A 15,467-nucleotide genomic window follows, 5' to 3' on the forward strand; every position below is an offset into this window, starting at 1 on the left:
GGGTCGGGGGAAGTGGCGGACCGCATCTACCTTAGCGGGCAGAGGGGTTGCCCCGTCTTTAGTAATCCTGTGGCCCAGGAAGTCAATGGTATCAAGTCCGAACTGGCATTTGGCAGGGTTAATTGTAAGACCGTACTCACTCAGTCGGGCGCAGAGTTGACGGAGGTGGGACAGATGCTCCTGACGACTGCCGCTGGCTATGAGGATGTCATCCAAATAGATGAACGCGAAGTCCAGGTCCCGTCCCACCGCGTCCATTAACCGCTGGAACGTCTGTGCGGCATTCTTCAGGCCGAACGGCATGCGGAGGAACTCGAAGAGGCCAAACGGGGTGATGAGAGCCGTCTTGGGGACGTCGTCAGGATGCATCGGGATTTGATGGTACCCTCGGACAAGGTCGACCTTGGAGAAGATCCGGGCGCCGTGCAGGTTTGCCGCAAAGTCCTGAATGTGCGGCACAGGGTAGCGGTCCGGTGTGGTAGCCTCGTTCAGCCTGCGGTAGTCGCCGCACGGTCTCCAGCCCCCCGTCGCTTTGGGCACCATGTGCAGGGGGGAAGCCCAGGGGCTGTCGGACCGCCGGATGATCCCCAATTCCTCCATTCTCCGGAACTCCTCCTTCGCCAGTCGGAGCTTGTCCGGGGGAAGTCGCCGAGCACGGGCATGGAGGGGTGGTCCCTGTGTCGGGATGTGGTGCTGTACGCCGTGCCTGGGCATGGCTGCTGTGAACTGCGGTGCCAGAACCGATGGGAACTCCGCCAGGACCCTGGTGAAGTCGTTGTCGGACAGCGTGATGGAGCCGAGGTGAGGGGCTGGCAACTGGGCCGCGCCCAGGGAGAACGTCTGAAAGGTCTCGGCGTGTACCAGTCTCTTCCTGGGCAGGTCAACCAGCAGGCTGTGAGCTCGCAAAAAATCCGCACCCAGAAGCGGTTGGGCTACGGCGGCCAGTGTGAAGTCCCACGTGAACTGGCTGGGGCCGAACTGTAGCTGCACCTGATGGGTGCCATAGGTCCTTACTGTGCTGCCATTCACGGCCCTCAGGGGGGGACCCGGTGCCCTGCTGCGAGTGTCGTAACTTGTCGGAGGTAAAACGCTGACCTCAGCCCCAGTATCGACCAAAAAGCGGCGTCCCGACCCGCTATCCCACACATACAGGAGGCTATCCCGATGGCCAGCCGCCGTAGCCATCAGCGGCGGCTGGCCCTGGCGTTTCCCGGGAACTTGCAGGGCGGGCGGCAACGGCGGGCTTCTGCGCCCCACCGCTGGTGGTAGAAGCACCAGTGGTCATTGGGCCGGGGGTTAGTGGGCTCTGCGGCCGGGCCTGGACTGGTTTGCTGCCGGGAGCGTGGCTGGGTGATCTGTGCGATGGACGCCCCGCTCACCTTTTTGGCGTTCCACAGCAAGTCCGCCCGGGCTGCCACCCTCCGGGGGTCACTGAAATCCGCGTCGGACAGCAGCAGGCGTATGTCCTCGGGCAGCTGCTCCAGGAATGCCTGCTCAAACATGAGGCCTGTGTGTCCCTCGGCCAGAGACAACATCTCGTTCATTAAAGCCGATGGAGGTCTGTCGCCCAAGCCGTCCAGGTGCAGTAAACGGGCAGCCCGCTCGCGCCGTGAGAGTCCGAAAATCCTGAGGAGCAGGGCTTTGAATTCCGTGTACTTGCCGTCTGCCGGGGGCGACTGTACGAACTCCGCGACCTGGGCAGCTGTGTCCTGGTCGAGGGAGCCCACCACGTAGTAGTAGCGGGTGTCTTCTGAGGTGATCCGGCGAACGTGGAATTGGGCTTCGGCTTGCTGGAACCATAGGTCCGGGCGCTGTGTCCAGAAACCCGGCAGTTTCAACGAAACCGCATGAACAGAGGCGGCGTCGGTCATTTCTGGTCCAAAAATCGTTTGGACCGTCGGGGTCACCAATTGTAGCGGTGTGCTACAAACAGCGCTAAAATTACGACACGGAGTCGGTTCGCATACGCTAGGAAATGAGCCGCCACAATACTTAGATTGCATTAGGATCTTTCTTTCCCCCTTACCCCCCCCCCCCCGATAGACTAACCTAGATGGAGTCTTTGTTTCAGAAAAAAAGATGGTATTGTAGCGGTGTGCTACACGCAGCGCTAAAATTATGACACGGAGTCGGTAACTGCAGTCGAAGGAAAAAAACTTTATTCGAAATCTTCAGCCTCACTTTTAAGCCTCCCTCAACCTGCCCCCCCATGGCGCAGAGGCTCCAAAGCTCTGTGCTCGCAAACACCCATAGGCTATCTAATTGTGAGTCGGTTCGGATGTGCCAGGAAATGGGTCGCCACATAACCCCCCCCCCCCCCCAGAACCGGCGATACACCCCCCAATGTCGACAGTCTGGGCCAGAACCTGCTTGGGAGGTCGGCCTCTCCGCCAAGGTGCCGGAAACTCAGCCGGTTGCGCCAGGTCCACATGGGCCGGTTTGAGGCGGTCCACCGTGAAAACCTCCTCTTTCCCCCCAACGTCCAGCACGAACGTGGACCCGTTGTTCCGGAGCACCATAAACGGCCCCTCGTCCCAGGTAATGTCCTTGCTCGGACCCGACATCAGGGCGAACAGGGGGCGCAGGATCCGGGCAGCTGAAGGGAGGAAGTGGCGGTAGAAATTGACCATACCTACGAATTCCTGAAGGCCTTTGATCGTGGTGGGTCGGGGAAAGAGGCGGACCGCATCTACCTTAGCGGGCAGAGGGGTTGCCCCGTCTTTAGTAATCCTGTGGCCCAGGAAGTCAATGGTATCGAGTCCGAACTGGCATTTGGCGGGGTTGATTGTAAGACCGTACTCACTCAGTCGGGCGCAGAGTTGACGGAGGTGGGACAGATGCTCCTGATGACTGCTGCTGGCTATGAGGATGTCATCCAAATAGATGAACGCGAAGTCCAGGTCCCGTCCCACCACGTCCATTAACCGCTGGAACGTCTGTGCGGCATTCTTCAGGCCGAACGGCATGCGGAGGAACTCGAAAAGGCCAAACGGGGTGATGAGAGCTGTTTTGGGGACATCGTCAGGATGCATCGGGATTTGATGGTACCCTCGGACGAGGTCTACCTTGGAGAAGATCCGTGCGCCGTGCAGGTTTGCTGCAAAGTCCTGAATGTGCGGCACAGGGTAGCGGTCCGGTGTGGTAGCCTCGTTCAGCCTGCGGTAGTCGCCGCACGGTCTCCAGCCCCCCGTCGCTTTGGGCATCATGTGCAGGGGGGAGGCCCATGGGCTGTCGGACCGCCGGATGATCCCCAATTCCTCCATCCTCTGGAACTCCTCCTTCGCCAGTCGGAGCTTGTCCGGGGGAAGCCGCCAAGCGCGGGCGTGGAGGGGTGGTCCCTGGGTCGGGATGTGGTGCTGTACGCCGTGCCTGGGCATGGCCGCTGTGAACTGCGGTGCCAGAACCGATGGGAAATCCGCCAGGACCCTGGTGAAGTCGTTGTCGGACAGCGTGATGGAGCCGAGGTGAGGGGCTGGCAACTGGGCTGCACCCAGGGAGAACGTCTGAAAGGTCTCGGCGTGTACCAGCCTCTTCCTGGGCAGGTCGACCAGTAGGCTGTGAGCCCGCAAAAAATCCACACCCAGAAGCGGTTGGGCTACGGTGGCCAGTGTGAAGTCCCACGTGAACTGGCTGGAGCCGAACTGTAGCTGCACCTGACTGGTGCCATAGGTCCTTACTGTGCTGCCATTCACGGCCCTCAGGGGGGGACCCGGTGCCCTGCTGCGGGTGTCGTAACTCGTTGGAGGTAAAACGCTGATCTCAGCCCCAGTATCGACCAAAAACCGGCGTCCTGACCTTCCATCCCACACATACAGGAGGCTATCCCGATGGCCAGCTGCCGTAGCCATCAGCGGCGGCTGGCCCTGGCGTTTCCTGGGAACTTGCAGGGCGGGCGACAACGGCGGGCTTCTGCGCCCCACCGCTGGTGGTAGAAGCACCAGTGTTCATTGGGCCGGGGGTTGGCGGGCTCTGCGGCCGGGCCTGGACTGGTTTGCTGCCGGGAGCGTGGCTGGGAGATCTGTGCGATGCTCATCTTTTTGGCGTTCCACAGCAAGTCCGCCCGGGCTGCCACCTTCCGGGGGTCACTGAAATCCGCGTCGGACAGCAGCAGGCGTATGTCCTCGGGCAGCTGCTCCAGGAATGCCTGCTCAAACATGAGGCAGGGTGTGTGTCCGTCGGCGAGAGACAACATCTCATTCATTAAAGCCGATGGAAGTCTGTCGCCCAAGCCATCCAGGTGCAGTAAACGGGCAGCCCGCTCGCGCCGTGAGAGTCCGAAAGTCCTGAGGAGCAGGGCTTTGAATTCCGTGTACTTGCCGTCTGCCAGGGGCGACTGTACGAACTCCGCGACCTGGGCCGCTGTGTCCTGGTCGAGGGAGCTCACCACGTAGTAGTAGCGGGTGTCGTCTGAGGTGATCTGGCGAATGTGGAATTGGGCTTCGGCTTGCTGGAACCATAGGTTCGGGCGCTGTGTCCAGAAACCCGGCAGTTTCAACGAAACCGCATGAACAGAGGTGGCGTCGGTCATTTCTGGTCCAAAAATCGTTTGGACTGTCGGGGTCACCAATTGTAGCGGTGTGCTACACGTAGCGCTAAAATTACGACACGGAGTCGGTAACTGCAGTCGAAGGAAAAAACTTTATTCGAAATCTTCAGCCTCACTTTTAAGCCTCCCTCAACCTGCCCCCCATGGCGCAGAGGCTCCAAAGCTCTGTGCTCGCAAACCCCCGTAGGCTATCTAATTGTGAGTCGGTTCGGATGTGCCAGGAAATGGGTCGCCACAGTATTTCCAAAGTACAATTCAGCTGAGAGCATGTGCTCATGCCTTAAACATTGAGTGGACTTAAACATTGGTTCCGCAATGAAGCTGTTATCAGTTGACCATTTTCTAGCTACAGTATTCTTGATATTTTTAAAAAACTTATGGTTACAAAGAGGACATTTATAAAGTTCTTGAGAAATCCTTAATTCACTACAATCAGTGAACAGTTTCCAAATTAGAAGCAGGTAGTTCAATGGCTTATAGGATCATGGAGTGACTTTTACATCTGAAAAAATGCAATCCAGCAATGAAAAAACAGGGAAAATGATCTTTCATCACCATGTATCCATGATTTCATTTCAAGCTGCAATGTTATTAGATCAGGAACAGGGATTTATCTCCAATCAAAAGCAGGAAATGAGGGCTTCAGCTGTCAGAGGCCTAATCCTTCCTAGAACTGTATAGAGTCTGAGCCACTGAACCATACATTGGTTTCAGTGCTGTAATGATTCACCTGAATAACCCTAGGACTTAAAAGACAGTTGTGTTCCTTTGAATTTAGAAGAGTTAAGTTGATTTGTAGGCATATTTGGATTACAGAGAAATCCAAAAACTTGAATCTGATTACATATATATGCCATTTAAGTTTTTTTTTTGTTGAAGTTGAATTGTTTGTTGGAAATTCTGGTGTTGCTCTCCCTCAGTTAGAGAAGATTAAAAGAATGTATTTTTTAAAATATGCTGGAAATACTCAGCAAGTCAGGCAACACCGATGGAGAAGGAAACAGAGTTATTGGTTCAGGTCAATGATCTTCATCAGCGTTCTCCATCAGAGCAAGATTTGCAAGAAATGGTATTGACTGTAATTGTTAACTCATTCATAGATGCTGCCTGACCTGCTGAGCATGAGGCATTCTTTCCTTTATTCCAATTTCTGTTATCTGCAACTTTTGGGAAAAGATTAAGGAATAATTTAGTAACTACAAAATTGCACAGTTGCAAAACACTTCAACTACGCAATAAAGGAAAGCTTCCATCAATAAAATCAACAATATTATCTGGCAAAGAAACCAGGAAGGGGAGAATGAGATTTCTCTCTGCAGTGTTTGAAAACCCTTTGGATAATGCTGTGTGAAATCAGACACAACTACAATAAAATTGAAAAGTATGGTTGAAAAGTGAATAAGGGGTAGGAGTATGAAGAAAGTGCAGGGAAAATAGGACCAATTGCACAATCATAGAATCAAGGTCACAGCATGGAACCAGGCTTCTCAGCCCACTATTTTCCATCATTATTCTCCCCATATTCCCATCAACCTCCCCCAAATTCTAACACTCACCTACACTCCAGGGACAATTTAGTGGCCAAATAACCCATCACCCAGTATCTCTCTGGAATGCAGAAGAAAACTGGTGCACCCAGAGGAAATACACACACTTAGAGGTAATATATGCAAGATCCATACAGACAATCCTGAAGGTTAGGATTGTAGTCAGCATTGGACTAGGAGGGAATATTTCTACCTGTTACACCACAGTGTTGTCACTGTGCATAAAGAACAGTGAAGTCATTGGGCTCTGTTTTCACATGAATGAAGTCACTAGAGAAAATTACTTGTAGATACAAAGCAGCTTCTTTATTTGACAAAACAAGACACAGGAGGCATCATATGGAGGCGCTTTTAGTTGAAAGGTCTGCTGGCCCACTGTTGGGCTCGATATTTTATGTTCCAAACACCACTTTGAAACCACATACAACCTGATTCACATCCACACTACAGGCATCCAAATGAATTTTAATCAGCGTTGTCTGGTCTGTGATTCACAGCTCTTAGTTCATTGTTCAGAGCTGCACTCCAAATTAAATCAACAATACATTTTCAGTTGCGAAGACTGGTAGCCAAAGTCAATTGATAAATGTATTTGTCCTAAACCTAAAAATCACTTTAACAGACTCCCGTTTGTAAAATATTTTATTCTACTAGCCAAAAAACAAAAGAGTATGACAGTCCTAAATTACAAAGTTCCAGAGGGAAGTTTTACTATATCCTTAAATTATAAGCTAGAGCAATGAGAGTCACCATAATATTTCTGATAGGAGTGGCTAAAAGAAAGAGACCAAGCAGTTCCATGCTAATGTTCTATAGTCTTGGTGAAATGCTGTGTTACATACATCACAGTTTCCACCATCCAAAAGTATTGATCACAAGCAATGCTAATTTAATTTTGTACATTCCAGCCTCGTAATGAGATGCAAGGCAAACACTTAACTTCTACTATTGCTTCCATGGCCTGAATATCATTATGCTGAAACATGTTCTGCATGACATTTAATCACATTATAGATATTCATGGCAAATGTACATCTGGGAATCTCAATTCAGATGGTCTACTTATAGAACTCAATTGTTCTTCAGCAAGCCTATGTGACTGTTGTCCCAGGCACCAACCATTGTCTGCATTCATTAGTAAGGGAATTATATGAGAGCTTTTATGTAGCTCTGACCAGTTGCATTAGAAAATTACTTATCTTCCACAGCAGTCAGTGTACTTTACTATATGCATATGTTAAAGAACTCATTGTTTATAGTTACTCCTCTGTATTTCCTGCTAGATTCATTAATTACATACATCAGGCTTGCAGAGCTAGGTGTCTTCTCAAACATTTCAATTTAACTTTGTGCAATAAAGTTTACAAAACACCACTTGCGCAGGAGCTAAACTGAGTAGGCATTTCCATCACTGATCCCTCCAGTGTCTGCAGGAGTACAGGGAAATTACCCACCATTAACAGCCTAGGTCTCAAATGCCTTCTGTACCAATAATCAGTGGCTGCTGGCCTCAAGATGCTCCAACCACAAGGTGATAACTACAGAGAGAGCATTTCACATCTTTTAGCTAAATTGTAAAGACCATTTACAATTAATAGGATAAAGACAACCCCCAAGGTGTTCTACACATATGTGAAGAACAGAAGGATGACAGGAGTGGGGGTAGGACCAATCAGGGATAGAAGAGGAGAAGTGCTTGGAGTTGGAGAAGGTTCTTGATGAATAGGATGTGCTAGAACTTCTGAAAAACATTAGGATAGATGTGTGTCTGAGTCAGACAGCGTATACCCCAGGTTACTATGGGAAGCAAAGGAAGAGATAGATGTACCTTTTGGATGGTAGCAAATGTTATCCCTTTGTTTAAGAAAGGGAGTAGGGCCTGGTGTTGTAAACTTCTTTCGATCTACCCGATGCAAAGACACCACATACTATGGTGAAAGTAACTTTAACTCTTTATTAGCAAATTACTCTAGAGAACCCTCCTTAAGCACTCTCTCTCGGAGGCTGCTTTGAGGGTCTCTGTCTCCTGAAGCAAATACAGTTCTTTTTATATAATGCAGTCATGTACACAGATACACGTGGGTTCATACCCCCCCCCCCTTAATTTCTCTACAGACAAGTATTGTTAACTTTATCAGTCATAAATTGTTCATATAACAGTTTTAATTGCTACTATGTCTGGATGCAGACAGACACAGGCTTACCATCCAAAGCCTCCTGCCCTTGGAAAGAGCTGCTCCTTTTTTATGCTTATCTTGCAGGTGCCATAAGGAATACAAGGTAAAACAAGTTTCTCACAGCAATTAATCAAGCAATGATACAAGTTATCCTAAGCAAAACTGGTTAAGCGCAGATCGCATACCAAGGATGATGTCACCCACTCAGTTTATCTTATGAGAAAGCATTTGTGCGCTTATACTCTTTTTCTCAAGCTCATAGCTGCTATGACCCTTACAAAAAATAGCCAGGGTCACAAGCAGCCTACAAGATGCTAACTTCTTAATATTACATTCCCTCCTTTTATCATTCCATGATAATACATTCAGATTGGGGCCGAGAATGAATTTCTTAGCTCATGCAGACACAGCTTGCAACACATTTTAATACAAACTAATAACACACACATAGCAATAAGAGTGATCATGACTGTAATAAGCCCATGTAGCAAATAGGAACCCCAGGAACCTCTTAGTAGTCAACCTAACCACCCATCCTCTGATTTGGGACCTTCCCTGAAATTATCTAATTGTTTCTTGTTAGACTGAATAGCATATGTTATATGATTCATCTGTGATGTGGGTGATACACTTGTCCCCAACTAAGGCACATACTCCTCCTTGCTGAGCCAACTGGTAGTCTACAGCATACCGGGTCTGTTGGGCGTACAGTCGCAACTCTGCCAGTTCTTTATTTATGGCCTCCAGTCCTTCCATAGTACTGTTTCCCAGCACAGTCAGCCCACAGATAAGGTAGTTCTGATGTTTTGCGGCTATGGTCCCTGCCGAACCCCCTAGAGAGAGAGTACTCAGAAACCCATAGCCTAAAGAGGAGCCCAGCATGACTGGATCCTTCCAGTCTGCACAGAACTCCTTACTTACTGACCGGGCCATGAGTCTTTGTCAGACATGGGCCTTCTGAGGACAGGGGACCGTGACCGGCCCAATCATTCCCACCACAAACAAAGCTGGCAGAGTGGATGTGGAGGTGGTAAAAGTCCCACTAAGAAGGAAAACGAACCCCTCCTTAGCCCAGTACCATTTTATAGTAGACTTCCCTGCTCCCGTCATCTGTTTTCCATTCTTGCAAATGGATTAAAATCTGAAGTGTTATATGGGTATGTCAGGGAACCTGTAGTAACATGTGTCCCGTTACACTTCCCACAGACCCTCTGCGGTCCCATGGTCATATTAACACACTGTTGTTCTGCTCATGTGCAACTAAGCCATCCTCCGTGTATTCTGCATCTTCAGCGTCTGCAATGAGTGATTGCACAAGAGACATTGTTAGGAACTAGACCTATTACACAGCCCCAGCCTTCTCCTCCAAAACAGTAGGGGTAACTCTGTGGGTCAGAACAGTTAGCCTTTGTTCCTTTAATGGGATGAGACCCAATGCAGTTGGGTCTTGGGGATTTCCTCCTATCATTGTATACAAGTTCTACACATTGCCCTATTGTCCCCTGCCAGAACCTGCCTGTCCTTCCTATGCAGGGGGGCATCCCAGGTATCAATGGTGTACAGACTGGTAGGGTTCCATCCCAGGGTGGCTACAAACAGGGCTTCTGCTGATTTGGCAAGCGGATAACATACAGTATGATTACCATGCAGCTGCTTATGGGTTTTATAGAACAGATTTTCCCTTAGAGCGATAAAGGCGATGGCAATGATAAAGAGTCCAAGTCCAACAATAATCATTTCTCTTCTGGCGGCCATCACTTGCAATCACTCAGGTGAACCCAATGGTCGTGACCTTGCACCTTTACCGCCGTGGGTGTCTGGAGGGGTCCCTTCCACCGAGGTCCAAGCTTAGGGCACTCCCAGTCCCTCATCAGTACCGCGTCTCCAATCTTTAAGTCAGGCCACTCTGCTTTCGAGCTTCTTTGTGGCGAGAACACCTCCTGTACCTGTGAATGAAGAAACTTTAAAGAGGATGTAAATTGCCTGAAATACCTTTGTAACTCATCCCCCATGATGTTGAGATCAACTTGGGTTGGGGGGGGGGGGTTGGGTATTGGCATCCCATGGGGTTCTTCCTGGGGGCCAAAAAAAATCTCGGCGGCCGACACCCCAGTAGTCGAATGGGGAGTGATCTTCATGTGGTACAGTGTCAATGGGAGAACCTTTAGCCAATTTAGGCCAGTTTCAGATATCACTTTGGCCAATTTGTTTTTCAAGGTGCTGTTAGCTCTTTCCACTATGCCCGCCGCACTGGGGTGATAAGTGCAGTGGAACTGTTGCTGGATATGCAGCACCTCACACAACTCCTTATTTATCCTTCCTACAAAGTGAGGACCATTATCTGAGCTGATCTGTCGGGGTACCCCAAATCTTGGTATAATCTCTGTGAGTAACAGCCTCACTACTGTTGAGACTGTTGTTGGTGATTGGATAGGCTTCAATCCATCTACTGAACACACCTACAACTATTAAACAACATTGTACATGCGGCAATTCAATAAAATCAAGCTGGATGCATTCAAACGGTCCACCTGGCAAGGGGGTTTACCTGAGGCACACCTTACCCCTTTTCCCGCATTCATTTTTTGACATATTAAACATGATCATATTTTTTTGTGTGCCACCTCATTCAGCCTAGGGTGCCACCAGGTGCGTAGCAAGATGTTACTCATTCCCTCCTTGCCAAGGTGTGTATCAGTATGTAAGCCGTCAATAAGCATTGGTAATAATGCATAAGGTATACACACTTGGCCCACTGGCGTAAGCCAGAAGCCTGCTGACACAGAGTGCGAGCACCCATGCGTCTTCCATAATGGTTTGTGTGAGTCAGGGGCATCCCCCTGGAATCGATGCACAGCGCTCATGTCTGGGATACCCTTCGTCGTTGTGTTCGGCTTGCAGGCCAAGGCCAATTTCTCTGCCGTGAAGACAATGTGAATGGCTGTTTGTGTTAGGCTTCCCCGTCCACCCAGTTGTTGCCCTGGGTGACTGGAGGAATCGAAGAGGTGTGCTAAGCACTTAACAATAGCCAATTGTTTTGGGAGGAGGATGGCCCTGAGGACGTTCTGTACATACAAAGCATTCTGAATAGGGGTTCCTGTGGAAGTGAGAAATCGCCGGTGCGCCCAAAGTTGGCTGAAGTCATGGGTGACACCAAGTGCATAGCGGGAGTCAGTAAAAATGGTGGCCACTTTATCTTTAGCCATAATTCAAGCTCTGGTTAGGGCAAAAAGTTCCGCTTTTTGGGCTGATACAGGGGGCTGCAAGAATGCGGACTCGAGCACAGCTGAGTCATTTACAACTGCATAGCTGCTGAGGCGGGTGCCCTGCTCAGAGACAGGGGAACTACCATCAACGTAAAGGATTAAATCTGCAGATGGGAAAGCTTTATCTGAGAGATCCAGGCAGGGGGCAGTCAGAAAGTGGTTCCTCATTAAACAGTCATGGGGTGGTTCCATGAGGTCCTCAGGTGGGCTTTCTGAAAAGGTGGCAGGGTTGGTGGTAGTAAAGTAGGCAAAGGTGGGTTATTAAGGAGTGCTACCTCATATCTGTTCAATCTAGCCTGGATGAGGTGCTGGGTTTGATGGAAGGTAAAAAGTGCAGTTGCAGTCTGTGAGGAATAAATAACTACAGGCTGCTGCAGAGTTGTATTGGAGGCTGCTGTTACGAGAGAGTAAATGGCTGGGAGCATCTGTGAACATGGTGGGAGACCACCTTGCCACAGGGTCTAAGCGGGTGGAGAAATATGCCACCAGTCTTTTCCCGTCTCCATGGGTCTGAGTGAGGACTGCTGTAGCGCAGTCTTCCAGGACATTAACAAATAACTGGAAGGGGTGGTCATAGAGGGGACGTCCCAGGGCCGGAGCACTGGCCAGCGCCTGTTTTGAGTTGGTCAAAAGCATCCGTTTGTTCTTGTGTGAGTTCGAAAGGTCCTGCCATCTGGCTGGACGGCAGGGGTGAGAGGTGCTTAGTTAGGCCTGTATGCAAAAATTCACTAGACCCAAGAAGGCCCTCATACTCTTCGATGTGGTTGGTGGTGGAGTAGCAATAATGGGTGTTACTCGTTCAGGGGTGAGCTTTCTCTCATATGCACTCAATAGGGTGCCCAGGAATTTCACCTGACGTTGAGCACATTTTACCTTATGAGGGTGTATTACATATCCCCAGGAGTGGAGGACATTAAGGAGCCTGTTAGTGTCTTGTTCATTGGTGCTCAGAAGGGCTGGCTAGCAACAGATCATCTGTGTTTTGGATGACCTCCCTGGCAGTTGCAAGTCCTTAAGTTGGTTATGTAAGATTTGAGAGAAAATGGTCGGGGAGTGGACAAATCCTTGTGGAAGGCGTATCCAAATGTATTACTGGACTTGGAAACAAATACTGGGATTCGGGGGACAGGGGAATTGCAAAAAATGCATGCTGCAGGTCAATGATAGTGAAAGTACATGAGTCCGCAGGGACATTACTAAGAATGGTGGTGGGGTTGGGGACGACAGGATGTAAAGGTTCAACTATTTCATTTATCTTCGTCTGTCCAGGTTTGGGGACGGGTACAATAGGGGTGTTACAAGGTGATTGGCAAGGGACCAAGATACCCTATTTGCAAAAGGTGTCCACCAGGGAAGTGACACTGTCAACAACGTCCTTCCGAAGGGGGTATGTGGAATGGAGGGCAGCTGTACTCCTTGTTTCACCTGAATTTGCACTGGGGCCACAGAGGTTAGTCCTACCTCAACCTTTGTTGTGGCCCATAAGTCAGGGCTGGCTCATCCAAGATGAGGTGGTGAGACTGGTGACAATGGAAACAGCCTGTTACTGAAAAGGGGGTAAGGTAATAAGTCAAAATTCCATCTGGTAACATCTGGGGAGTTCCGAGGAGGCTGGGGTCTGCCTGTTCCTGTAGTTGGCCGGCTGGAAACCCTAACTCCTTTGGTTTGTGTCCTGCAGCTATTGGAGTATAAAAGTTGGATTGTTTGCTGTGTAACCAAAACTATGTAGTCAGCTTTGAACTTGCTATTTGCTATGCATGTATCCAATTTAGTAGGAGAATGAAATCTTAAGAATGTAGAAGACAATGGTGTGTTAATGAGAGGTAGCTAAGAGATGTGGATTAGAACAGGATTAAGTCAATGGGTAAAAACAATAGTGGTGGATGTACTTGTGATAGGCAACTGTAGACAGATTGGATATGCTAATGCAACTAAACTAGGAGATTGCTAGAAAAAATGCTATGTACAAGGATCGGGGGGGGGGGGCAATCAGCGACTAGCTCAATGACTGTCTCAGCTTTGATTTGCAAATTAAAGTTTAACCCTTCTTGAAGAATCTTCTGCATCTCCTGGTCGTTTGTGGGGCACGAGAAACCACGACAAAATTGGCAACCGTGACAGGACCGGAAAGAGACCCGCGGAAAGGAAACGGCAGATTGGGGACGCTTCCCAGTCCTCTAGGGACCCCCACAAGGCTAACAGAATTAAGGGTGCACCCAAACAAAAGGTAAGCACTTTTTGCGACAATCTGGACTAAGAATTCTGTTGGTTTTGGGGAGGTCTTGGAACACTGCAGTGAGGGTAAGTACAAATAAGCTAATAAGAAGTTAAGTGAAGAAAAATTCCACGTGGTGTTGGTGAGTCTCTGTGGATACTGCTTCGTATAAAACGAAGGTCTGAACAGGCAGGGAAAGGAAAAATAGAGAAAATCCTCGTGGATACCGCCTGAAAAGATAAGGGTCTGAATAGACGAGGTGCATAGAGAAAATCCCTGTGGATACCGCTTCGTATGAAACAAAGGTCTGAACAGGCAGGGAAAGGAAAATAGAGAAAATCCTCGTGGATACCGCCTTAAGAGATAAGGGTCTGAATAGACGAGGTGCAAAGAGAAAATTCTGTTGGATACCACTCTGAGTAGAGGTCTGTAAGGGCAGAACAGAATAGGAAACAAGGACAGTCCAATATATAGTTTAAAGTGCTGGTAGATAGACAATAGACTAGGCATAGAATTGGAGTAAATAATATTATCCTGTAAACGAACTGTGAATTTCTGAAATACCTTAAAAAGAGAGAACAACATGACAGGTAAAGGAACAGCAGTAGAGATTCTGAGCAAAAAATCCTGGTAAATAAATATGAGATCACAAAAACTTCAGAAAAATGGGAAAAGAGAACCAAAAACCTGGTCACAAAATGGCCAAGAGAAAGAACGTTTGATGTGAGCTTGTGCGAAGAAATGGAGACACTAATTAAAAATCACAAACTAAAAGATAAATCTAAGAAAAGAGGGCAAAAAAGAGAATGAGAAATGGAAGTGCTAAAACTCTTCAGAACGGAGGGAGAAAGGCTGAGGAAGACAGGTAGAATATTGATTACAAGCGAGGAAGACACTAAGGTGCTGGAGAAACAGCCTGTTAGAGAGGAAGGTACAGTGAGAAGCTGGCTTCAGCTCCGTACCCGGATGTGAAAGAAACAGTAAAGCCCCCTCCCTATAATGAGGAAGGAACCCCTAAGCAGTGCTCCCTGCTGACGGGAACAGTAAACATGCGGGGAAAAGCACAAGTTTGGGATAATGAGGAGGAAAAAAGACAATACGAGAAGGAAAAAGCGGCGATATGGAAGGAGATACAGGCAGAAAGGATAAAGGTGGAACAGGGAAAGAGAGAAATGAAAGAAGAGATTGAACGGATGAAATACTTGAGAGAGGAAAAGGAGTAGGAGGAGTATCAGTTATACCATAGAAATAAACAGACTAGAAAAGAAAGTGGATCATCAGGGCAGGAAGAGATGAGGCATTCAAGAAGAAGCGGAAAAAAGATAGGAGATGAGAGTCTTGGAGAAACACAAGAGAGAAGGGAATCAAGCACGAGTAAGGATCATGAGGAGTCCCTGCCACAGGTGAACAGACACGGACGGGAAGAAAGAGAAGGTGACTCATTGGAGAAGCAAGAGTTAAGTGGAGAGAGAGAAAGGATGCGAGAATTTGTGGGGAAGAGGTACGAGGCAGAAGCCTAGAAGAGCAGGAGGCGGCGGTAGGGGAGCGACTTGCGGAAGTAAAGAGAGAGCTAGATAAGTTACTGAGAGGGGATTGCCAGAGGAGATGTGAAAAATACTCCAGGGGCCAACCAAGTATTGAATCAGGACAGAAAGGAAGGACTCCGCAGGGAGACCGAGGGAAGAAGAGGACCCTGGAGACATTTGTGTGGGAGGC

This window comes from Hypanus sabinus, chromosome 12 (assembly GCF_030144855.1).
Source record: "Hypanus sabinus isolate sHypSab1 chromosome 12, sHypSab1.hap1, whole genome shotgun sequence".
NCBI lineage: Eukaryota > Metazoa > Chordata > Chondrichthyes > Myliobatiformes > Dasyatidae > Hypanus > Hypanus sabinus.